Source organism: Lepidothrix coronata, unplaced genomic scaffold, assembly GCF_001604755.1.
Source record: "Lepidothrix coronata isolate B3197 unplaced genomic scaffold, Lepidothrix_coronata-1.0 Scaffold73, whole genome shotgun sequence".
Lineage (NCBI taxonomy): Eukaryota > Metazoa > Chordata > Aves > Passeriformes > Pipridae > Lepidothrix > Lepidothrix coronata.
Window position 1 is genome coordinate 821,641 of NW_016690253.1, and position 25,507 is coordinate 847,147.

Below are 25,507 nucleotides of genomic sequence, written 5' to 3' on the forward strand. Positions count from 1 at the left end.
ATTCAAATAACATGCAAAGAAGGTAGGCATGACACTCCTTGTACCCACAACTTTGTTCCTTGATAAATGAGTCCTGGAAAATCCACCAGCTATTGAAGTGTTAGTCTCATGATCAGTGTTCCAAGCTCATACATGTCGATGCTCACTGGGTCACTCTGCTCCTCTCTGGGTTTTCAGAGAACAGATTGGAACTAGAGAAGTTTTTGGTCCAGTTGCAGCTCAGGAATTTGCCTTCCTTGGAGCCTCTACCAAAATACACTTCTTTGGTTGAGGAGTCGTCAACATCCATCACAGCCCCAAAGTCCACTGACAGAAATAATCAGGACCAGATATTTCCATATCAGACCAAATCAGTCATTTTAAAAAAAATGATGCTACTTTTATGTGGATGAACATTTCTGAACTGTCAAATACCTTGAAAATCTTTCAGAGTATTAGAAATTGCTCTTTATTAATTGATAACAACATTGTGTGATGCAGCATGAAACCATATGCCTCTAAAATGTTTTTGCCTGTCAAATTTATATTTCATCTGCTATAATGCTATCAGTGTTTTAGCAGAAAAACAGCCAAAATTTAATTATTGTGGGAAAGAAAAAATAAAAGTAAAATTTTCTACAGAGCCACCTGAGACAACACCATCTGACATTTAAATATTTTTAAGACTGTATTATTGCTCTTGTGGAAGAACCAGATGAAAATCAGGAAGGACTTGGAGCTCTGGATAGGTCCACTGGCATTTTTGCACTCATGAATGCCCATTTGATGTCCAGGGAGGAAGTTGGGAAGGAATCACATAGATATTTCTCCTTGAAAAAGTGGAATCTACCTTACCTGCAAGCTCCACACAAATACCAATCTGCCTTTGCTTCACACACCCCTTAAAGTCTCTGTTATTTAAATTTTCTTCTGAAAATTTAATCAGCTAATACAAAACCATGCCCATTTTTTATCTTCCAGTCACTCCAAGCACTCACATACATTCTCGTTTCTGTTTACCCCCAGTCCTGACCTAAAAAGTTGGTTTAGAATAGGGTAAAATAGAAGTAGCTGGAGATTGGAACAGACTTACTGATTAATCTCTGTGTGGTTCACTATAAATTGTTCTGAAAAACACAATGTAAATCACATTTAAAATGTCAGAATTGGACTACGTTCAAGATAGTATTAGACTAGAAAAAGACACTATTTTAGCTGGAGAATGCCTGGAAGGATATGGACTGATCTCTTTTGACCCAAGTAGCAGAATCAATATTTAATGATTTGGGGAATTTGCTGGTTCAGCGGGGAAAAAAATAGTAGAACTGTTGCATTTCTGTTTATTTATTAAAAATGTACAAAATTCCACCTTCTTGAGGAGATAATCCAGTGAGACTTGCTTTCATGTTTACAGCTCCAAACTTTATTCAGCTGCCACATTAACTCAAAAACCCACTTTTTGAATCTGTTGTCGAGGTCAAACCCAGGTGTTGCTCAGGCTGTACAAAAACATCTGCTGCCTCACTCTTCCCTGTGAACAGCCTGTCATCCACACCAACACATTCACTCATAACCCGTCACAAAACAGTGCAATACATGGAAAAAAATCCTCAAACAAGAAATATTGAATTTTTTATGATATCCTACAGTTTTCTTTGGCTGTGGAAAGGACTGCATATATCTTATGAGTGTTTTAAATGAAAGTTAAACCCAAACAGTTTAAAAGCTTTAGTCCAACCTTTAAATATAGGACAGACAAGAGCAGGAGAACATTTCCTCTGCAAGCCAGTAAGTTATTTGTCAAAAACAAAGCCAGAATAAAATTATCTTCTAAAGAGTTAGATTGTCAAAGTTGGATACTAAATTCAGTCTGAATTCACTCAAATGTGAAAAAATGGAATTTTAGTACTGCTTTAACTGTATATTTCAAGCAACCAACCATCTTTAACTGTGGCACCTCTTCTGACATCTCCATAATGTGTAAGCATGTGCATAAGTGTATATACAAACTAGGTTTATTATTGAGTCTAGACAGTGGAAAAAAATGCTCTACTGTCATGAAATTCAGTTGCATAATGGAAAATTCTACAAACAGCTGGGATTTGCTCTTCAAAAATATCCCACACTCTATTCAAAGACACTTAATCCATTTTCAAAGATAATTTTTCAGTTTTCTTATTTCACACTTTGCTAAGATACATGAACATCTTTGGCTTTTTCCCTCCTCCCTCCTATTGTAAAGTTCTGGTGTTACATTCAACTTCTTACCTTCTTTTCCTGGAGGTGATGCTTCCACCCTGGGCATCTCCGAGTAATGCCAAAGAGAGAATTACCAGGGGCTGCATAATATAGGGACAAACTATTTCACAGTTGAACAGATCTAAGCTCTCCGGGCAAGAAGATAATAGAAGTTATGGCTATGAGGTGTCTGGGTTACTCCTTGGGGGGCAAAAAAAATCCATCTTTACCCAAAGGTGAAGGAAAATATAGCAAACTACGGCAGAATACAGTTGTATATATAACCCTCTCATGCAACTTTTACTCCTGTGATGAAGGGAAGAGCAGAAGGAGAGAGAGACACAGTGAAAATAAATGTGTCTTACTAGATCATACATTATTTGATCTGCTATGGTGATCTTCCAAGAAAGAAGTGAAAAATCGGGTTTACAGTAATTCACTACAGAAAAGAAAATTGCCTTTATCTCCTTGCTAATTTACTTACCAAAATTAATGCACAGACACTCTAATTTTATAGCATGAAATACCTTAGAGCACACTGATAAGCTCTACCCATATTTTTTTTACAGTTTGCATACAAAGGCTATCAATGGCCTTATGAAAAAGGTAAATTGGAACAAACATTCTGTACAGAGAGCCCTGCAGCAATAAAGCAAGATATATTCACCCAGATTTTCTTTCTAGTAAATTAATATAAGTCTGATTTTAATTTAGTTGTGTTGTAATATATCAAATGAGTCTGTCCAGGTATGGTAAAGAGGTCCAGGGCTGCTAACTCAGCCTCTGGAAGGGCTGTTACCCTTGTGTTGGCATCCAGAGACAGGAGACTGAAAACAAGTCAAGGATCAGATGAAAGGCTTGGCACAGCAGTCAAAAATTTCCATTTTAAAGAAGCTACTGAGCCACTAAGACACTGTCTTGAATAGAGATAGTTGCCCTAAAGAGAACTCTTTGAACAAGAACAAGGCAACCCACGCCTGGTGTTGCAGGCCCCTGGAAAGAACTTACCTGTTCTTCATGTCCCAGGGACCACTCTCAGGAGCTCTGCAATGTTCTGTCCAAATGCACCAGCAATGGGGTCTAGCCCAGCACTTGCTCAGAGGTCTTCTTATATTGTGGTATTTTCAGCTTTAAAGTAAAACAAAAGGAAGGAAATATTGGACATTCTCCTTCCCCCTTGCTCCCTCGCCCTCACCCCCCAGAAATGTCACGAGTATTTTCAACAAGCAAAAAGCACCCAAACGGGCCTGTGTGTTCCACTCACAGCTAATCATCATCACAGGAACTACAGTGCATTTGTCATTTTTCTTGAAGCTTGCAGCACATAAGTATCATTTATATCTCTGGTCTTTCATACACCAGCCCTCAAACCACCACTCACCACTGAGATATTCCATTAGTGTCATGCTGGGAGTGGAATATGTTTCAGGGTTTTATAACCTGACTTTGAACCAGAGCCTCGTAACTAGTCTTGCTCTCAAGATTACAGTTCATCTTACAGTGGGAAGGAAAAGTGGATGTGATGCATTTGAGCACTTCCCTGCCTGTGCAGTTAAGGAAGCTGCTGGCTGACACACGGCTGCTCTGGCCCAGAGTGAGCAGTGAAATAGGGGATGCAGTCAGACCACGGGACAAACTGTGACTCAGTCAGTGTTTTTTCCTGCTCCTTGCTTGCATAAGGAGTGAGTAACTTTGCACCTGCTTGTCAAATAGCTTACTCCCTGTCTGGAGTGCAGAAAAGGGAATTATCTAGCTCTTTGTGTCTTTGACCTGCCTCCTCTCTGAACCCATCTGTATCTGATGGGCTTAGTGACAACGTGCCTGAGCAGCAGCCTAAGGAAAGGCAGTTTATCTTCCAGAAACACCTCTTTGTTCAGCCAAACAGCTAATAACAGCACAATACCAAATGAATATCAAGTGGCTGTAATAATCATTATTTGAATCTTTACCTGTTCTTATTTGGAACATAATATTTTCAAATACTGAATGCAGAGAAGGGCAGGATTGATAGTGGTGTCAGCTCTAAAGTGCTCTACTTCCCTTTCAGAGCTCATCTGGCATTTTCAGAGACTTTGGTGAAGTGTAGGACTACTAATCTCAGATCAAAAGGGTGAGAGTCAAATCAGAACCTGGATTTCAGACTCATTTCTTAATTTTAACATGTGGAAGATGTTGCATTGCTCTGTGCATTCATTGCTCCATGGTCAGTCTTAGAAGAGAATGATGACTCTACACCTTTTGATTAAGGCCTCAGTTGTTAAAGGTTTACAGATCAACATTTATCCCATTCTCCATACAGCTTACATTTTTTGAACTTTGTATTTTTTATTTTTTTTTTAATTTTCAGTAGAATCTTCTTTCAGGAGTGGGGAAATTAGCTTCAAAGGGACTGACTGTGGAAGGCAGTGATTGACTGTTCAGGAATGGGAGGATTCAGCTGGGATGGAGACTGGGAGAACAGCGGGGCCGTGGGGCTGTGATGTGATGCAGGGGAAAGATGAACTGACTGCTGATAGCAGGAAGGAGGAACAGATGCTCATTAAAGCCCTTAGTAAAACTGTGCTGATGCCCTGAGTAAGATGTAGCAATGCCTTTATCAACTTTTTTCTTTCTTAAACATGCATTTATTTGCTCTCATTCACACACCAATATAATGGATGTCAAGTGCCAGGACTGAAAGGAAAAGGCTTTCTTTGGCAGCATTGTTTCCAAAGGCTTTGTGTATATCCTGGTGAGTAACAGAGCAAGCTGCCTGCTACCAGAACTGGCTTCCTGAAAGGAGACAACTCAGAAATCCTCAGTCATATCAGACAACATTCTGCAGTGAGCTTCACTGACTTTATGTGAGAGGAAGGTGTTATTCTAGGGTTAACATTAGCAGAATGTTGTCCATAGCAAATCAGAAGGCAGTCTATATTCTTATAAATAATGAGAAGTAAATACATATCTAGAGTTTGTGCCAAGTTTATCTGATGCATCCATGACAGACATAGAGTGAGGGTAAGCCATGCTACAATGCAGCATTCCTTCCATGTTACTGCAGAGTAGTTGCTCTTGCTCACCACTGAGACCTACATCCCATCCCCTTCCCTTGTCCTGTACGTGCCTACCAGAGTGGGAGCAAAAATCTACGAAATCCAAAATGCAGGCCTATATAGCCTCTTTACATTAGTGGAAATCATTACACAGAATAAAAGCAAGGCTGAGTTGGGTCCAAATTAACTAAGAAAACATTGTCAAAACATATTCTGCAGTAATAAGGACAGAGAAAGAAAAAAGGACTTTTTGTTAGTTCCCATTTATTTAATGATGATATGAACTCCGAGCCAGCTATTTTGTGTGTCAGGAAGTAATCGTGCATGACCAATTTTTGCTCTTGTAAGAATTTTACCTTGTGGCTACATTCTGTTTGAGATGATTTCAAGGAATATTTTGATCACCTGCAGGCTTTTCAAAGGTTTGTTCACTTATTGAACAAGGTAGGGGAAAAAAGAGACTTTGTTTGACTAAAGTAACCTTCCAAGGAAATCAGGATTCATACAGAACATTTAAAGGCTTTGTAGTCTTTTCCAGTGACTGTGATGGTATTCCATGTTTCCCAGTAATCAGCTGAAGAGCTCCCAATCTCCTGAAAGACACTTCTGCCTCACAGAAACTTTCACTATTAGTTTTCAGAACAACTCATGCCGCCAAGTGGAGATACAGTCACCACCTTTTACATATCCCAGAGAAATGGATTGGAGTGGCCTAGACATGTTTACATGGATTAACAAATACAAAAGCATGAAAAGTCTAATCTTAGGAATGTTCAGCTCAAACAGGCTAAGTTAAGACCAAATAGTCCTATATTTAAGATGGCTCCTAAGAGTTTCTGCTGAACTAATTTTATTATTTTTATGCATCTGTTGGACATTGTATTTGCTCTTCAGTTCTGTAAAGATGGTCATTTTTGCCTTGCACTGTGCTGGTTACTGAAGTTCATGAGATTCAAAGTGACAACAACCAAGCACTTGTTTAAAACTTTTACAAGCTTAGCTTATCTCTAATTGCACAGACTGCTCAGGCCTGAACAGCAGAGGTGAGGCACTAGTTTGTTTTCAACTGCATAGACTTTTCCAGGGCAAAATTATACAACTGACTGAGGTTTTTTATGCATACTTGAGACTCTGATTTTATTAATCATCATGACATCATGTGTAATTAATATTAATCCTCACAATATCACACGTAATACTGAATGTAAACAATGCAGTTAAGTGTCATTCCCAGTAATAATCAAGAACAACATTTGTGAGGCATTCAGGCCCAAGAGGTGTTGCTTTAAAAAAATTCGTCTGTAAGAGACAATTTGCTAACACATGACTTTCTCATTCTACATGTTATTAGCACTCAGATATCACAATGTGCTCTCTTTGCAGCACAGAAGGCCATGCAATCCTTAGAATGTAAAAACCAGGGCAGAGTGATAACCATGATGATCAAAATTACAGAAAAATTACCCAGGATTTTAAATAATACAGTAAGTACCTGGCAGGCTTTCAATTACTGAAGGCAATTACCAGACAATTACAAATACCTCCAGTTCAGGACAGACAGCAATGAGGCAATTTTATCTTTTTTTTTTTTTTTTTTGCTCCTGCCACTCAAAAATAACCTAATATTTGAAATATCTTGAGATCTAAAAAGAAAAAGTGAAATTCCAACTGTGCTGTACTGCATTGATGGGAATTTTAGATCCTTAGTAAAACTAATAGTCCCAGGTATGTTCTATGCTGTATAATATCACTACCATGTTACTTCACATATGACTAAATGGTTGAGATTGTGTTTAGGAGTTTTAAAAGATCACTTGGAGGCTCAACGTCTTCCTAAAAATGAAGTTTTCATTAAAACTGTTTGAAAATAAGCCTGTAAATTGCTTGTAATTGACTACTTTGTTCCCATTCCTTTTCCAGAAATAAATCAGAAAAGAGAAGTAGAACACATGTAAACACATAGACCATATATAAAGGGAAAGGTGATGTAACTTAAAATAAATGAAAACTATAAATTTATCTTTTCACCAAAATTACTTGTATATTTTGCGAACCAGTTATAAAGGCTAAAAAATTGAGTTCATATGAAGATGTAAGAAAGGAATAACCTTTTTGAAATAGGTTTTAACTTTTTTGGTAGTTATAACTAGGGAGCAAAAGAACTGAGAACTTACAAAGGGAGGAAGGGATGCTGTGGGTTTCCACGGCTCCTGCTGCTGGGTGTAGCACCACTTCTTGCCTTTGCCTCTTCTCTCTCTGCTTCTCCATGAGTCCTGAGGATGCTTCAAGCTGCCATTTACTTTTTGGGAAACCAGGAGAGCTGACCACAATTTCTGTTTTTAGCTCACCTTCAGCCTCTGCCAAGGGGAAATAGGAATAGAACAAATCCTTTCCATTCCAACGTAAAAATATTTGCATATCTATAGATAGATGTATAGATAGATAGGTGATTGACAGAGATAGGTATATAAATTGAAACATAAACATATGGAAATCCTTGTTCTCTCAACATGTTCTTGTATTGACTGACATCACCTTTGACAAAAGCCAGTAAGTAGGAGAGGATTTAGAAACCCCTTTGAATAATATTCCTCACGAAACTTCAATAAGATGATGCAAAATAAACTGAAACTGAGTTCAGGTGAACAGGGCACATACCTCAGAGGGTTTTTTTTCATGTGGCTGTAAAAATCCTTTCAAGTTGGCCGTTAGGGGATGTTTCTTTCAGCAATTTGAAGCATTTCTCAGGGGAAATATAATTGTCTTTTTACCTGATATTTTTCTATGAGACCCAAGAAATTGCTCAAAGATATTTCCTTTCCCACAGACAAATGGGAAGTTAATATTTTATATGGAGATGAGCACAGTCCTCTGATGCAGCTTAATGTATTTTTTGTGATTCAAATCCCATTGAATTATCAGCACAATGGGTCAAATTTGCCCAAGGGGAGTTCATGCTAATAAAGTGACAGGAGGGCTCTGGCAGGATCAGAGCAAGGTAAATATGTTGAACATATTTAACTTGGGAATGGCTTCTCCAGAGGAACTGAACACATCTCAGAGACTCCTTCAATATTTCAATGTTTAATCTCTGTTAGCAAGTGGTGAAATCAGATATGAATTGTATGACACACATTTAATGTGGGGACAATGACAAGCAAAGTTTAAAGAATCTGAGCCTGGCTGACTACACAAGCAACTCTCTTTCATGCTCTTGTCCATGCCTGCCAATGGAGTCAGCTGCATTTCTTTTCCCTTTTATATTTGCAGCCAGTTCAATCCAGGAACAGCAAGTGAATAAGACACCAGGAAAGTGCACAGAGGAAGTAAAAATACAAAGGACAAGCACATACCATTATCTATCTTCCAGAATAAAACCTCAAAAATCCCTGAGGCTTTCTGGAGTGAGAAGATGTGTGTAGGTGGTGACAAGGGGTTTCAAGGCCATGGTTGCCATGGAAAATGGGGGTGATATCTTGGCTCTTTGTGTGATGGATGACTGAAAGGTGTGGGACTGGCTCAGATCAGCCACTTTGGGCCTTGTGGTTTTAATAAGATGATTCTAGACTCAAGTAATGAAGAGGCATGAGGAGCAAAACTTGGGTATAATTCAGGCTGGCTGAATCTGGACATAACTCTTCCCTAAAACACATTGTTTTCTTCTGCTGTTAACAGACAGCTTTTTTGTCTGCTGTTGGAACAGTAAGCAGCACTTCAATCTCACTCAACACCCAAGCATGAACACTTTCCAGGTGAGAAAAGGGTGAAAGAAGTAGCTACTATTTGCTCTGCTTGCTTATTAGAAGGTGACATATGTGTTGGGTGCTGGATCATCAACTGCCTTATGATATGTGTTGCAGTCAGCCAAAGCAGATGTTAAAATAGCATCTCATTCAGCAGGGAGAGTGTAAACTGTACATTCATACACTTTGCTGAATGTATGTGAATATGCAAGGTGCTGAGCAACAGTAAATTCTTCCTGAAATCTTTAATCTGCACACCTATGGTATTTAGGGTGTATAGAAGACAAATTAGATCTGGGTAGAGACAGAAATTAACCATTTCCCCAAATGCTGATTTCTGTTTGACTGATTCCTTACAATCTATCCCCTTATTATGACTTTAAAGCCTGACTTTTTCAGTAGGGCTATGTGTTTTAAATCATAATTTATTTCATGCCAGGCAATTCCGTGATTTAATAGCCACAGTGAAGAAAGTGCAAGAACTGTTTCTGGGTTGAAAGGACATGAATTTAAAGCAATCCCTACATCTTTTTCCTCAGCACTATAACTGTGTAAATATGGATTTGTAGAAACATACAGCTGAGGTGTGGAGGTGGGAAAGACGATGTTCTTGCCCAGGGGAATAGATGTGATATAAACATTTTTCTCATGAATACACCTATTCTTGTACTGTTGTGCCATATTTATCCTTTTAAATGTATGCATGCTTTGGAAACTGAAGTAAAGGCTACACCTCAATTATCTGAGCGAAATATTAACTCCTTAGTATTTTATTTGTATTTGGAAATCTGAAATAAGAGAGTGCTGTGTTAGTACACTGGTGTTTAAAAGCTGTTTTACAATCAGGTCTTCATTCAACCTAAGCAATAATAATGATGCACATTATTAATCTATATTTTCTTCACAATATGAAGTCAGACTTTTTAATTTTAAATTTATAATTTATAGTCAGATGGAGATGCAGGGGTGGAAGATTCAAATTTCTGGGCTGGACAATAAAATACCTGAGGAGTCCCAGACACTTGTGGTCAAGGGCCATTTCTGTGAATTGTGGGCACATGGTCCTGCCCCCACAGCCTTGTGAGTGGTCCTGGTCCAGCAGTCACATGGTGGAGGAAATCATCCAGCCTCTCCCCCATAAACTGCCCAAATAATGAGGGTAAGATGTTTTGTTTGTCTAAATCAGCTCTTGCTCTGTGGCAGTGGGAATAAGGCTGCTCAGCCAGAGAGGAGCTGTGAGGCTGGAGAGGTTCTCCGAGGACTGTCTGTGTACTTAGCTAGATGAATAGTGAGTCAGTGGGGCATGGGAAAACAGCTGCCACATTTATCTTCCTCACACTAGCAACTGAGAGTCATTACCAGGATCCTAATACACCAAAGGATACTTTGAACACAGATGATCCTCATTTATTTGTCTACACATACTTAAAATGTTGCTTTGTGGTGTAAGTTATGGCACAGGAGGAAGAGTTTGGGCTGAAGTTATTTTAGGGACTATTTAAGTGCAAGAGTTTAAAGCTGATTTGTTCTTTTCCAATATCCTCTTTCGCATTGTACCTTAGGGAACCTGTTTTTGTGAGCCAATCATCATTTTTCTTAAACATATAGAGAAATTATGAAGGATAATTATATCTCAGGGGCACCTTAATTGCCCCAATTACTTGGCCAGTTTTGACAGCCAGATCTGATGAAGAGAGGGAGGAAGGGAGATCTGTAGATACAAGACAACATTTTAGTGGTACTTGGACAATACTCGTGGTACAGCTATAATAATCAAAGTATCAGTATTTAAAAGTATACTGCATGCAATATAAAACTGGAGTAGAAAAAGAGCTTTGGTGAATTATAAGAAATACTTTACCCAGTCAGCCTTCTGCTTGAGATATCCAGCATTAGCACTAAATCAATTATAATTAAGTTGCACGTAACTAAAATTGGCAAATTCAATTTCTGCAACTTTTCATTATAGCTTAGCTGCTGTAATGGCAGATTGAATTACAACACCTTCCACAATATCTTCCAGGTATAGTCATTATCAAACATAATTCTACTTTTTATTTCTTTTTAGTATGAAAATTAAACAATATATAATTGTCCTGGATCAATGATGAGGTTACTTCTTCTGGAACAATAGGCAATATAAAATCCCTGACATCATGTGAGGGTGCACGGATGCTAAAGAGCCATTTCAGGGTTTTTTAGGCATAATGGACGTTTTTTGGTGTTAGAAGATGAAAGCCAAATGTTTGAACTCACAGTGATAATGCTAGCTTGAATTAAAAAAAAATAAGGAAAAAAAACAAAGAAAGAGCAGAAATGTCACTCTCTGCAACTTCTGAAAATGATGTAATCATCCTCTTTGTTGGAAGGTTTTGGTGTTAGTATGATTTCAAGAATGTGGTTAATTTTGAGCACACCCTTGTAATCTGTCTTGTAGAGGTGCTTTCTTGAGGTGAGGTCATAATTAAGTGTATAAGTAGAAATAGAGGCCTTCCTCTTTTTCTGTCTGAAATGCTGTTACATCTATAACAAGGTTTTAACATCTTGCCCAAATGAGCAAAATGTTATTCTCATCATTAAATTGGCAGTTGCACAAAGGCAATTGGATCAGATATAAAATGGATGCTCTTCCATGAGGTTATTCTTTGGGGTAATCAGGGAGCAGGCAACCGTAAATTATAGCAAAACTTTATTCCCTGGTCCCTAAATCTCCAAATCAGTTATCTAAAAAATTCAGCTTTTTACAAGAAAGGTAGAAGAGAAGCCAGGAAAAATATCTATGTTTAAAATGCACATATTTTGAATAGCTCTGTGAGATAGAAACATCCAGTTTGCTCAGCCCGGGGTTCTCAGTAAAAAGTAACAAGAAAAAAAAAACAGGTTAGATTTGATAAAAATAGGGAGAAGTTTTCAGAGTCTCAGAAATCATCAGGGATGTATTTATGCCTGCATTGGAATGCAACACAAAACACATCTCCGTGATGAACTACTAGTACCAGGCACATCCATAGCCCCTGTTCCTAATAAAATTTATTCATCGTGTGAAATAAACATGGTAATACAGTCAAAAGCTCACTACTGAGCCATTCTTACCAGTGCACACATCATGCATCACACTGAGACCCACTGGCAGGTTGGCTCCTGAAGAAAAGATCATCTTCATGCAAACCTTAATATTGCCATAAGCCACTCTAGGCAAGCAGTGGGGTGCCTGCCCAATCCTTTTCCAACAGACTTGTTTTACTGGAAAACAAAAATTACTGAAAGCAAGGAATACAACAATCAGCTTCAAGGTTCAGCTCACCCCTGTTTACTGCTCTGATTCCAGAGATTAGCCTCTTTATTTCCTACAGAGAGATTAGCAATCAAAGCTAAATTATATTTTCATTGGATGAATCATTTACAAGTAATTTGGGTCTTTGGTCTTAAAGCTTCAGCATGACTGAAAAATGTCTGCTCTCATTTCAAGTGTATTCAAGTAGAATCTATGTGTAAACTGGTCCTATTACCTGGAAATTCCAGGTTCCATTGGAAATTATCACAAACAGATGTAAAAACTATTATCAGCCAGAGAGCTGAATATAATCCTTAGGGAGGGTGACATATTTTATAATTTCTTTGGACTCAGGCTACATGGCTACTACATGGGAGACTGTATCACAAAAAAATTATAGGCCCAAAGTACTTAGCAAATGCAAAAATGTCAAATAATCTTGATCTTGCAGGCTGCATGCTTCATATAGCTAAAATCCACTGGATATATATCATGCATCTGAAGGATAAATGAACTGGAAAATTCATAGGCAAAGCTTGAGAGCCACAATTCACAGAATCATAAAGTATGAGGTTGGAAGGAGACCTCAGTTCATCTGTTTGTGACACATATGTGCTCTGAGAGCCAAAAGTTAGTCATTATTTTGCAAATAAAATCAGATCCTCATACCTACAATGTTCAAGCACCTTTCCCAGCTTTCTCTAGCCTAGCCTTAGTATCGAGACTGTTGTTACTTAGACTTGCAAACAATGCATTCTGTCCAGAAGAAACTTATAATCACTTAGCAGCATTAATCTTATTTTCTATGTCATTAGGATTCATGTTCATCATACTCTTGGTGGAGGACAATGGATCAGATGTAGAACATATGTGCTTGTACCAGAACACAAATCCAACCATTTTAACTTTCACCAAAGATTGAAACCTGCACTCTTTAGATCCTGTAGATGTCAGCCAAGCATACATCTTTTTGAGGATGAAATAGTAGTCCAGATACTAATTCTGCTCTCCTCAGTTTGCTTCCTTCTTGGCATTTTAAAATGTCCAAATACAATACTTTTTCCAGCATAAAGAAAATCCTTCAAACAGATATAAATAACAAGTGACCCTGGACTCCACTACAACTATGAAAATAGTAGAGAGCATCTAGACTGCTGTTTCTTCTTGCAAACATACAGACAGCTCTTCCTGTTCCCTCAGAAGTGACTCATGGAGCTCTGCAGAGCTCACTCTGGCACCTCCCTGGGTGTTGGGACTGAAAGCACACGTAGGTGATGTTGGTATTCCCACCCAGGGATGGTTGCTGCAGCCAGCCCACTGCAAATGGACAGTTCTTTAATGAGCTCTTTACTGCTGCCCCTCAGGGGAACTGTAAGTCTGATTGAACTCTGCTGCACATTTCAGAGATAGAACAGAGCCCATGTCCCAGCCTCAAGTGCTCAGCTACCTTGGGCCATCAGTTTTCTAATTCACATTAGTTAGCACTTAATGCCAGTGACAGTGATGTTTCAACTATTGATCCACATACACAGATAGTATTTAATTTTCAGTGGTACCCAGGACATCTCAGATAGTAGGTGGCATAATTTAGTAGTCTAGCAAATTGATGAGAATGTTGCTGCTTTCATCAATGTGTATTAGGGTACAATTGATCAAGTATCCTTATTACATTCTGCTAACAGGACTGAAAATCCCAAAGATAATTTCACTGTAATGCTTGCCTTGCATTGGCAAAGTACACATGGAAATTTCATAGCCTTGCTGATTTTTAATCATTATGAGCAAAATTAATCCATTTCCAGAGAACCTAACAGAAATTTATCAGCCCATCAAGTTAAAAAAGGACTTAAAGAGGGCTGATCAATAAGGCTGGATTTCACCCAAGGTTGCTGTGATTTCATGTATGTCTGTAGAAGTCAAATAAGCCATACAAATGTCGGGTCGTTAGTTTTTAATCTATACTTTAACATGCACTCTGGGTGTCTGAATAGATTATTGACAATCCCTGGAAGCAAAAGTGGGTAATGCTGAACCTAGGAAAAAAAAGTGTTATTAAAATAAGCAAAACTTAAGTACTGCCATGGTTAAATATGTTTTTTATGTCTCCACCCCTTCAATAGAACCTACTTCATATATTAACTATATTTTAACTGTACTTTTCTTACCCCTTCCTTTTAGTTTCCACTTCCCTACCCACTCATCCCCTCAGGTAGCAATAAAGATAAGCTGTACTTTTGTCTCCCTTGTTCCTGTTTCTAAGGTCATTCACAAATAAAAATGTATAGCTTATCTTAATAAGACTTTAGAAATAATGACTTAGTTTCTATTCAGTAGAATCTGTGTTAAACAACAAGAATAAACAACAAGACAGCAAATAGGGCAGGTAAATCTACTTACTTAAAAAACTCTGGCAAATAAATGTCAGTATTTTGGAAAATTTACCTGTTAAACATCAACTTTATCACTGTTATCACTATTAATTTTCTCTCTGAAAGCAGGTAAGGGTATTGAGCACTTCCTGTTAGACACTGGATGAGCATATACCAAAGAAAGTTAGTTTCAGACTTTATCCTGAAAGATGAGAGAAAATAGAAAAATACAGTGCAGAAAGCAGAAAAACATGCTAAGGGCAGCTAAAACTTATCTACCAGGAAATATTCTCAAAGGAACTTTAAGTTTTTGAAAAACTATTGTTTTAAATGAATAATACATTTTTATTAGAAAACAATTGAATTTGAAATTGCCCTAAAATAAAAAGGGGTCAGAAGAAGCTTAGAAGCAGCTACAACTTCCCAGAAGCATCATCTGAAAGTAAACAAAACCTACCTTCCTTCTGTCAATCTTGTGATAGCTTTGCCAAAGTGATATTTCTAAAAGATTGACCAGAAAAAAACCCTGTGTGGTAGCTGGAAGACTTTAGGGGTCGTTTCCCTGCTAATGAGTCAACTCATGCAAATACAGCTGCAGAAAAATTGAACAGCTCAAATCACTGATAAAACAACGCTACAAAACTAATTGATTTTAAGCAAATGAGTCAGCTCAGAGACTGGCAGGATGGCCTGCTGTGAGAAGGCACTGCTGGAGACCATCCAGCCCAAGCCCAGCTCAGAGCAGGAGCAGCTGGAACAGGCTTCCCGTGGACATGACCAGTTTGATTTTCAGTGTCTCCGATGATGGAGACTCCACAGCCTCTGTGGAGCCTCCTCTTCCAAAGTGTGAGCATCCTCACACTGAGAAAGTGTTTTCTTTGGATGGAATTTCCTCAGTTTGTGCTCATTGCCTCTCGTCCTCTCACTGTGCAACGCTGAAGGAAGTCTGGTTCCATCTTCTTTTCTCCCTCCATCAGTTAGTTATGACAAGAAGATCTCTGTGAGCCTCCTCTTCTGCAGGCTGAACAGTCCCAGCTCTTTCAGCCTCTCCTTCTATGACAGATGCTCCAAGCTCTTAATCATCTTAATGGCTCTTTGATACTCTGTGATATCCACTGTTAAATTTAAAATCAATCAATTTTCTCCATAGTGTTTATCAGGTTTTTAAAGTTCAGTTATTCCCAAGAGTGAACAAAGGCTGTCCCTATTGGCACTTTCACTGCCATCACCTACTCTTTTGCCTCCTTTTATTCCCACATTCCCAGTTTCTCAGTTTTGATTGCATCAGGCTCCCTGTTTTCAGGATCACCAATGAATAGGGCTGGAAACTGTTTCAATTGCTTAAAAATAATGGAGGAAAGATATTTCTTTCCCTTTATTATAATAGCAGTAAAATTTAGACTGCTCCTTTGTAATATTCTGTGGATATAAAGTGTGACTGAGCTGCTGTCTTAGAGTGATTGCTCTTGGTATGTTTGATCATGTGAAGATGTTGGTTTTTACTTTTCTAAGTAGCCACTCTCAGAACATGAATGCAATGGAGCATAATGGTGCACTGAAAACTATGCAACCAATTAGGCAAAAATATTGAAAGAAAAGAATTCATTAATGTGTCTCTTGAGATTTAATGCCCATATGGGCCTGTAGACTTCTTTCACAATAAATACTTTGATGAGCTGGTCATGTTTGTTCCTTATTTTAATATCTTTATATTTAATCTTATCATTGAAATTCAATTCCTTTCTCCTGGGTTTGCAGGAGTTCTGATACCCTGTAAATTATGCAATCCACTGGGAACCTTCTTTACTTATACTTTTGCATATGGGTAGCTTGAGGGAGGATGTCTTTCCCTCTAAGCCATCGCCTTAAGTCTGGAGATCTATTCATTCAACTGAATACACCTGTGGAGTATTACTACTACAGGAATATTACTACTGTCTATCTGGTTTTTTCTGCCTTGTGATCTTCACCTGAGCTGGGAAAGCTACTCCAAAAATGTCTTTGCTCCATGGATTTGGGGAGTAGACCACTGGTGACTGGGCAGTGTTGGACAAATGAGGAAAAACTTGTTTTTGCGGCATCATATCCCAACAACAACAGTTCTAGTCACAGGTTAGAAATCCACTGTGGGGAGAACAGCTCATCCAGAGAAAAAACCCTGTGTCATGGCCCTTTATGATACTTCATGATAACAGTATAAGAAAGGAAGTATAGATGGATATAAATTCAGCACATCTGTGACTGATTATGATGGAAGTTGGCAAACAAAAAGGGTTGGAAGGAGGATTTTGAGGAACTGTAGTTCACATGGAAATTACTCAGTAACTCATATTCTGTCTCATCAGACATCATATAGAAAGATGAAATCAATTGAACTGCAGGCTGCAAAACAGAAGTGATAAAAATAAATGATAAATAGAAAAAATAATATATGCAAATTAGATGTAAGTTGTCTGATCCATTAAATCTTTCTATCAGCAGTCATTGCTCTGCTTTCTTGCAGATTAGGAAAAATACATTCTCATTAAATAAAGGTCAGCCTTTCTCAATCAAATATAAACGTTAATTTTTAAAATATGTATTTTCTGGCTGTCTCTTTACCCTGTTCTATGCAGGGCAAATGTTTTTGTCTGTCTTGCTTCTGTCTGTTTTTTTCTTCTTACTGTGGAGACAAATGAGAATGACATCTGCATTTTTGCTGAGTTATGAAAGTCAACAAAACTTGATACAAAATGGTGATGATAATGAAAGAATTGATGACATTTCAAGCTAACATTTTAGTAACATTTACGGGTGTTTTAACTTAAAAATGTATTGAATAAAGATTTTTCAGAATTAGGCCCAATCTCAAAAAGTTTGAGGCTATTTATACTGATTTTAACTAAGTATATCTTACCTTAGTTTCTAGAGTAAATGACCAGAGACGAGTTCCTAGACAGCATTTCTCAAACTGTGGCTTAGAGCTCTTTATTGGTCATAAATGAGTCACGAAAATCACGCTACCTCAGCATTGCTGAGCCCAGCTCAGTCCTCCAACAGTGGCCTCAATAATTTCAATTAGTTCTCACCCCTTATCCCCAGATGACCAGAATTGCTGCCAGGAATCAAAGGTGATGCAGGGATTTTCAGAGTGAGAAAGAGGAAAAGAGAGTTATGGGAAGAGACTAGAGCCCTGACTGCTCACAGCAGTTCAAGAAATATTGCTGCAAAGAAAAGAAAATACTTTAGTTTTTGCTGCATTAGTGCAAACATTGATTGAAAGTTTCCCACTTACAGCATCTGTACTGCAAGAAAGTGGAATAATAGTAGGAGCTGAGGCCAGAAATGATACAGAACAACACCAGCCTAATTCAGCTCTAGAAAAATACTGCTATTGTGGTTTAACCCCAGTCAGCAACTCAGCCCCAGACAGCCACTGGTTCATTCTCCTCCCGTTGGGATGGTACACATGATTGAAAGGTTAAAAGTAAGAAAACTTGTGGGTTGAGACAAAAACAGCTTAATAATTGAAATAAAATATATTAATAATTAATAAAAAATATAAAAAATTAAAAGTTGAAAATAACAACAAAGGAGAGAAATAAAACCCAAGAAAAAGAAGTGATGCACAGTGCAATTGCTCACCACCAGTGGATTGATGCCCAGGCTGTTCCCAAGCAGTGACCCCTGGCCAGCTTTTTCCCTAATTTATATGCTGAGCATTATGTCCTATGGTCTGGAATGACCCTTTGGCCAGTTGGGATCAGCTGTCCTGGCTGTGTCCCTTCCCACTCCATGTGCAGCCCAGGCCTGCTCACGAACAGGGCAGCAGGAGAAGCTGGAAAGTCCTCGAGCTGGTGCAAACACTGCTCAGCAACAACCAAAACATCAGTGTATTTTTAACACTATTCTCAACTTAAATCAAGCACAGTGCTGTAGCAGGTACTGGGAAGAAAATTATCTCAGCTGAAAGCAGGACAACTGCCCAATGTTATACTTTTCAAGCAGGTGGGGAAGCTAAGTAAAGTTTTGATACAAGATTAGAATCTCTGTGGCTGCAGGCAGGTAAAGGTTGGATTCTGCAGCTCAAATCCACAGGCTCTGAGGAATGACACTCTCACCTGAAGGTGCAGGAGGCAGACGCTGAGTGTCAATGCTGACTTCCCACAGATCTTCAGCTCAGTTCAGGGTCTTGGTCCTGATCTTTGTGGGCTCCATTGCTCCCAATCTTCACAGATCCTGGACTCTTTTCAGCCCCCTTGCAGAATGACATGACATTACAAAGCAAGGAAAGCAGAGCCATGACAAAAGAAGTCATATGAGAGCAGAGGTGAAATTCTCCCTGGAGTTCAGTTCCCCACAAACCTCTTTGCCTGAACTGCTCCATGCATTTCATTAATGTGACTTTCTCTAAAATGAATGCATTACAGCAGGTAAATTAAAATGTCCTCAATCACTGCTACCTCTCCAAAAAAAAAGAAAAAATTAAAAAGAGACTGAATAAAGCAAGTATGATAGATTTCATTAGTGATACACATGTCAGGGTGAAAATCCAATTTTATTACAATGTTTTGCCATAGCAATTCACATGGAACAGAAACAATGTTTTCCAACTGACTCTAGAATATAACTGCCTGAGTACACAATATTTACCTATCTAGATCTTCATTTTTCATATAAGAGACATAAAATTACCTCTGCTGCAGCCACTACCACCTCTAATATCTGCCCTATAAAATAAAAGTCCATATGTTTTATAAATGAAGTATGAATGCTCTGCAGAACTTGTTACAGTACCCAAGGTATTCTGTGCCCTCATCCAAAGCCTTTGGAGACTAAGATCCAGCTAGACAAACAGAGCTTCTATGACAGAAAGATGTATACCTGAGGTTTTTCAGATGTTCCCAAACCACTGAAATCAGGTCAGCAATGCAGAGCAGAAGAGCTCGGTAGAAATCTAAATCCAAACAAAAATATTTTCAGAATCAGAGCTCAAAAAAATTCTGAGGATAACTATAGAGAGAATATATGAGCAATCTTTTACAGTTAGTTGTATTTTTTTTCCTTTCTACTTTATCTCAAAACTGACTCTCTGTAGGCTCCAGATAGCAGAAGCCTGCAGAGAAAGTGATCCCAGTTCCACCCCCACCCTCTCTAATCTACTTTTATTATAATTAAAGAATAAATCACACAAATTAAATTTTCACAAAAGCCTCTATTGTTTTACATTTACTTCCATTTTTATTCTGACATTGCAGAGATGTTGTTTTCTTATTTATCATCAGAGATGTTGTTAAAACGTGGGAAGTGGCACGACGGGGTAAATATATGAAGGAACAAAACCCAAATATTTTGCCTAGCTCATATTAGTGACTATCATCTGATAGCCTTCCTGTAATAAATCCAGGGAAGAGAAGGTACAGTTTAGAAAAGTTTTAAATATCCTGCTCCATGCTGCCTACAAAATGTTTGTGGACAATTACAGCTAAAGCAATGGGGAGGGTGCCATTGGATAATTGCAATCCCTTGATGTTAGCATGTTATAAATAAAGTGTTTCAACCTTCAATTTTAGAACCATTTCAACTAGAATATGAAAATATTTTAATTACAAACTGAGTTAAAAGTCACCTCAAAAAGAATAAATGAAAATTTCAATTTGTTTTTGAGAAAAGTATTTTTGGAGGGAACACTTCCAAAGGGTTGTTTGGATCAGACACTGAACTGAAAATTCCATAAATAATGGACTTTGTGCTGTAACATTGAAATTATTACTAATTCCATTTCATATAATATGCTTTGCATAACGGGCAGTTATTTCAGACAATGTTTTTCTCTTATTTGTTTTCAGAATACTGGAGACGTGATCCTTACCAATGCCTGGCCATGATTACATTTTAGAAATAATTAATTTCATAGGAAGAAAAGGAGTCTTGAGTTCCTAACTGCTGTTCACAGCCATTGCAAAGGTTCTCTGAGACAGAATGTTTAACTGTGGGAGGAAATGTTTACCTGCTGGAATGGCCATTTCCAAACAACAAACCACTCTCTTTTGCACATTTTCTGTAAAAGAGGAGAAAAAAAAAAAAACTCTGAGAGTTTGCACACAGCATGTTCATGTCTGTTAGTACCTATCAAAAGCTCGTTTCAAATTAAATAACTAATGGGTGCCAGACCCACTGACTGCAGTCTGTTGATGTTACAGCATTCCCAGTCCCACCTCACAGTTGCAGATTAGTTTGGTTGGAGAAACATGGAAACTTTCTAATTTGCCTTCTCTCAGACACAATTACAACATGCACGAAACAGAGGAGATGAATTTGTCAGCATTATTACAGTAGCAAGATAAGAGATCCTTAGAAGTGACTTTTCTTTCTCAGATGCATAAATATTAAAGTGTGATTGAGGCTGGAAATTACCTCTGAAGGTCATCTTGTCCAATCGCCTTTTTACAACAGGTAAAAACAACTCTGTTGCATTTGAAGGAAACAGATTCTTTCTATGCTCTGATCTAAGATGTTATGAAGGTTTATATATTGTCAGATTTATATTCAGGAGACAATTTTTTTTTTTTAAAATCTAACCGCAGAACTTGGGTCTTCAGAGACTCAATTCAAAGTTTCTAATTAGCTCTTTTACCTATATATCCACTTTCTGCATATTACCATGAAATAGAAATTGGCCATGAGGGAGAAGGCTGCTGATAAAGAACAGAACATTCAAAGATATGTGCTGAGATACCAACTGGCAACGAGGCAGAAGCTAAAAAACACATAATCTGGAAGAATGCAGGGAAGAGCAAAGAGCAGCCTGGGCTGGTGGTTGTACATGAAGTGGTACAGGGGCAAGAGGACCCCTGGGCTGATGAAACCAAGGTGCAGAGGATGCAGAACAGGACAATTGAGGTGGCATTTGTGTATAAGTAGCTCTTAAACCTGTGTTTATTTGCTCACACGAACTTGGCCACTGACCCATGGCTTGGGATGTACTCTCAGACCTCAGTGGTTTATTTTCCCTTTCTGTTTGACAGCCTTTGTGTTCGCCTTTGAAAAAGTATTTTTGCTGCCCAGTGAGAGAGAAGCAAAGAGAGAGGGTTGTAAATAGGCTATCTGCACCACCATGACAATCTCCTCGGGAGACAGCACGGGGGTTCAGCCAGCGTGGCTCTGTCGTGCAGCCAAGCCACTTTTCAAACAGCTTGTCCAGAACCAGAGGCTTTTCCAGCAGCCTGCATGCTGCAGAAGGACACATGATTATTCTGCTAGAGAGGGGGAACCTGCCGAGCCAGAACTCTGTCACTTTATTAAGAGTTTGTGAGGAAGCCGTGTGAATTAATCAGGGAGTCAGACAGCAACTCGACTAAATCACTGAGGAGGAGTCCTGCACCAGTAATGAGTTATTGTGTCCCCTGCCTGGGGGAAAAGGAACACGTGTGTCAGGAGCTATGCTGACTGTATAAAATGACCTGGACAAATTACTTGAGGATTTTTCCCAGAACGGGGGAAAAAGAAGTGTGTATAACTCTTTTTCCCCAGAGAACTACTGTCACATAACAGTGCTTGGGTGTTTATTTCTTCCTCAGCTGAAAATCCGAGGATAAACCCAGGATATTTCAATTGCTTCCATCCATTACACAGAGAGCAACAGGATTAGGAAAAAAGGAATATATTGCCTTCTAAAAATCATGGTTTTGATAGAGAAAACTGATTTGGAACTGTGAAAAGCTCAAGCTGTTTTATTCTGCAAGTGGCAGACTTATGCTGCCAATGGAGATTGCACAAAGCCTGCCTGGAGACTCCGGCATGTAACAGGACAAATGGAAAAATGGATTTACTCAAGCTTGGGTATTTAATGGTTATTAATGGGGAATCTACGGTACAGCATGTTGCTTATAGTGTATAATACAAAAATATGTATAATACAAAAATATATACCATATTTTTGTATTCCACATCCATAACAGTGGCTCACTCAACACCCCAATGTGCAGGAAGGCCACAGTTAGATATTTAAAAGTGTAATATTCACAAAAGCACCCAAGGAGACCTTATAAAAAAGACATCAGCAGAAATAATTAGGAAATTTGAGTCAAAACCTTTAGAGGATTCGCCTAATTACTTTCACTTTTGTAAATATAAGTAGTCTAATTTTTAGGTACCTATATATGTTTGGCTCAAGATAATTAGCACTGTGCAGACCACCCCAGAAGACAAAATTGGGAGTAAGGAGGGATGAAATAAGGACTGTCAGCACATAAGCCACAGTCATATAACACACATGTATTGTCACATTAATGTAACAACCAAGCCTCCCCACCTTCCACTGAGGCTGCATCAGTCAGTGCTGTGAAGCACAAGCTGCACTACCAGAGATGTCACCATTTTACGAGGCTGAAAAACACAGAGGGAAAGTTATATGACCTGTAGTAAAATGAGAAGGAGAGACCTGGAGATACATAAACACTGATAAAAGTCAGGCATATTCTGATCTACCACTTTTGAGTATTTACAAGGAAGAGACTGTTACAAGACTAAAGACTAAAATAAACAGTATACAGATTGCTATCTCTGACACAAACATCTAAATCTGCATTTAACGAGAACAAAATACATGGGGGAAACAAAAAAAAAAAAACAAACAATCAAAAGATACTCAAGAGTACTTGCTTCTTGATTGTTCCACAGAATCTCAGATTTATCTTCAATTATTGCACAACTACCAGCAGTTCTAAGGGTGAATCATTGTCTCTATAAAACCTAAGGAATTTGAGAATACTGCTGCATATATTCATCAGATATGGAGAACTAGAGCTACAGCTTTAACCTATAAGAACTTCAGAGAGAACTGAAGCTTTATTTCTGTTTTGTTATAGATGTCACTGCATAAGCAATTCCAGAGGAGAAACTTCCAGTAATCTTCCTGAGAGAACTAGAAAGTTTATGAAAACTATAATCTTATAGTTTAGTGATAGTGGAGTACTATAGTGACAGAGTGGAGTACAGGGGTTTGGGGATTTTTAAATCTTTGTGCATCTGATAATTTTTCCTTGTTTGTCCGATCTGCAATATGTTCCTCACAACATCTCTGAGTATGTTCCTGTGAAAGAGATGGTTTTAACCCCATCTGGCAAACATGACACTGAGACACAGTGAGACTTGCTTGTGTTTCATAGCAACTGCCCAGAATGCTCGATCTGTTGAGAGTTTAAAAAGAGAGTCTGTAGCAGGGAGTGGGACTGGCCTGTTCTCCTAAAATTCACAGGGGGGTTAACCAGATCCAGGCAGACACCTAGAAGGACATAAAGTAGTTCCAGTGACTATTTCTACAATGAGAGGATTGTTATTAATTAGGCTAGTTTAATCTCCCAGGCTCTGGTTCAAGACCCTGGTCCACAAAGTATCCAGCTGTGTTCCCAAGATAATCCATATTTCACACAGAACGTAGCATACCAGTTCATCAAACTGAATTAGGTCCTGCCACATTCTCTGGTGCTTTAACTTCCTTTAAACCTTATTCTGTATTAGCTGACTCATTGCAGCACACAGTTTAAGCTAAAGGACAGAGCTTGAGCAAATCTATAGTTAAAATAGCATTATGATCTTTATTTGTGTGGGGTAGCAGTTCTCTCCCTTAACGCAGGAGATAAACTGCTGCGTGAGGAATGTGGCAGCCTTTAGCAGTTATTTGCCTTCCTGGACTTCCAGCAAAATTTCGAGAAAGAAACAACCATCACCCATCACCAATCCCTTTTTCCCACCGAATTCTCTTCCCTCAGAATGCATCAAATAAAAAAAAATTCCCCCAACTCTCGTTAGGGGGTTATTGTCTGTACTCGAGAACTGAAAAAGGCAAACACAAACCCCCATTGCTAGGCTAAGAAAGTATTCCCTTCCTGAGTGTATAAATGTTAAGCAGATAAAATAAAAGGCAGTGCTAATGGCTGATTGAAACCCAAAAGCCCAGAGACATTTGCATTCAGCACTGTCACCCAAGGAAGCTTCTCTGCTGAAGGAGGGGAGATGATTAGGTTTTAGGCAACAAACATGATGCCTAACATCAACTGACTGAGTCAAGTGCAAAAAACAACTCTAGCTTGCTTTCCTGATTTTAACAGCCCTTTATTTTTACCTGGTGGCACTGTTTGTTCTTCGATATAATCTTCCTCTGAATGGTTGTGGTTTCTATAACAGAAATGTAACAACACACAGGGAGTTCCCTCCTTAGAATCAGCCTGACCTGAGTGGAAGCCAGAAAGCTTACTGGGTTATAATAATCAAGTGCAAATTTTTATTGGTTTTTTTTTTTCCACATGAAAATCAAGTTGGTTTGGCAGGTCTGGCACTGCACATCATGCCTTCTCAGTCCTGGCCTCAAAGAATTCATCAGCTACCTAACCTTTGGTATGGATCGTGAACAAGGGTGTACAGAGTCTGCACTCAGTTTATTTTATCATTGCCACCATTCAGATTTATCCCCCATCTCCCAGCGAGTAACGTGCTTGCAGGGGTCTGGCAAGCAGGACAGACAGAGGGCTGATCTGAATTCAGACTTCTATTTTTGGCATTCTACCTTGATAGCTGGTGTATTTCTTCATTACTGCTCCATATGTAACTTCCAAGTGATAAGTGCAGGAAATAACCCAAATAAGAGTAATGGAAAAACAGGTTTCCTTTGCAGACAGTGATAAAAAAAAGTCTAATTTCCATTCCAGCTGGCACACAGACAGCCCAGGCCAGGTTTATCTGACAGTGCATCTGAGCTATGTTCTTCCACATCATTTGCCACTCTGAATTTTAACCAAGGAAAGTGTATTGACAAGGGAATTTGTTAAGAACTTTTCTTTATCTTGTCTATGCTATTGCCACATCTTCAACTTCATTGAAAATGATAGG

The 25,507-nt window shown here is 38.6% G+C and overlaps 1 long non-coding RNA gene across 3 annotated transcripts in view; it reads left to right on the forward strand.

The window, feature by feature from the left end:
* The window catches only part of LOC108499452, a 70,602-nt gene that overhangs the window by 36,415 nt on the left and 8,680 nt on the right, over window positions 1-25,507 (forward strand). The window contains exon 8 of one of the 3 annotated variants that reach the window (XR_001875536.1): window positions 8,523-9,999. The exons of the other annotated variants lie outside the window; for them this stretch is intronic. This is a non-coding gene — a long non-coding RNA (uncharacterized LOC108499452). Of the gene's footprint in view, window positions 1-8,522; window positions 10,000-25,507 lie in introns of those variants that run through there. 3 annotated transcript variants of the gene reach the window in all.